Here is a 1,314-nt window from a genome sequence, read left to right on the forward strand (position 1 = left end):
TCCAGGCGAGCCCGGGAGCATCCGCGCGGCACACCGCCAGCCCCGCCCGGGTCCCCGAGGGCGGCTCCAGGGCCGCTGCCTTCCTTCCCCCGGTCCTGGGCCAGGGGCTGCCCTCGAGCAAGTCCACCTGGTGTCCTCCTCCCTGGCGGCTCAGGACGGTGCCCCGCCGCCAGCTCTGAGTTCACGACTCCTCCCTTTGCCTAAAACGAGAGTCCTGGGGTCAGCCCCCCTTCGCAGGACCCCGTCCCTGGCTGCCCTGCGGGTCACCCACCTCCAGCCAACCGGCCCGAGCGGCCGGACAGCACCTGCAGGCCCCGAGTGGGGCACACTCAGGGTGAGGGGGCGAGAATGGCCGGCTCCCGAGCTCTCATCCTCAGGTGGCGTCCAGGGTGGAGACCTGGCAGCCTTCGGGCGGGCCTGGGGCGTCCTGGGGCTCAGCCCCGACACGCGGAAGGGCTGGAGGACAGGCGCTGGCCAGACTGCAACCTGGAGGGCAGAGGCCAGGCTCCAGGAGCTATTTGCAGGTGGTGGCAAGATACATTTTCAGGGCGCCAGAGGTGACCGAGGCCCCAAGGGGGTCTGACGGCTTCACGGCGGGGTCCCGTCCAGGGAGGGACTGAGGGCAGGGTGTCTGTCAGGTCCGAAGCAGGCACACACAGGGAAGCGCTCTGCCTTTCCTTCTCTCTTCTCCATCCTCAGACGATCTCTCTTGTCGTGTCGGGCTGATAGCCTTCGGTGGTCCCGTGGCCAGCCGGGGTCAGTGGGGTGTCCAGGTCCACTCTGTGACCCGAGTGCCCAGGGCAGCAGTGGCGGGCTGTCTGGGTGGGGCCTGCACTGCCCCTGCAGGACCCTGAGTGGTTCCGGGTGTGGATGGGGGAGTCGCCTGGACCTCTGCCCAGCGCACGTCCCAAGGCCGCGTTCCCCCAGCAGTGCCTCGTCCGGCCAGCAGGGCCCTCCTGGAACCTTCCCGGGGTGGGAGCCTGGAGTCCTCCGTTCTGGAACCTTCACGCCCTTCATGGAACCTTCACCCACCCTGCTGGCTAGGCTGGCTCTTCAGGACTCAACCTGGTAGTGCCCTCCATGGAATGTTCTAGAAGGTCCAGTCTGAGCGGGTGGACAGGGCAGCGGGATACTTTGGTCTTGTTGGAGGCCCTCCCTTGGAATGCCTTTGCCTTCAACCACCCCGCTTCTCCCTGCCCCTCCTTCCCTCAGGACCCCTAGCGCCTCCCCTCCCTCCCTCAGGACCCCTGGCCCCGCCTCTCCCTGCCCCTCCCTCCCTCAGGACCCCTGGCCCCGCCTCTCCCTGCCCCTCCC

The sequence above is a fragment of the Dipodomys ordii genome, unplaced genomic scaffold (assembly GCF_000151885.1).
Source record: "Dipodomys ordii isolate 6190 unplaced genomic scaffold, Dord_2.0 Scaffold82, whole genome shotgun sequence".
Taxonomy (NCBI): domain Eukaryota; kingdom Metazoa; phylum Chordata; class Mammalia; order Rodentia; family Heteromyidae; genus Dipodomys; species Dipodomys ordii.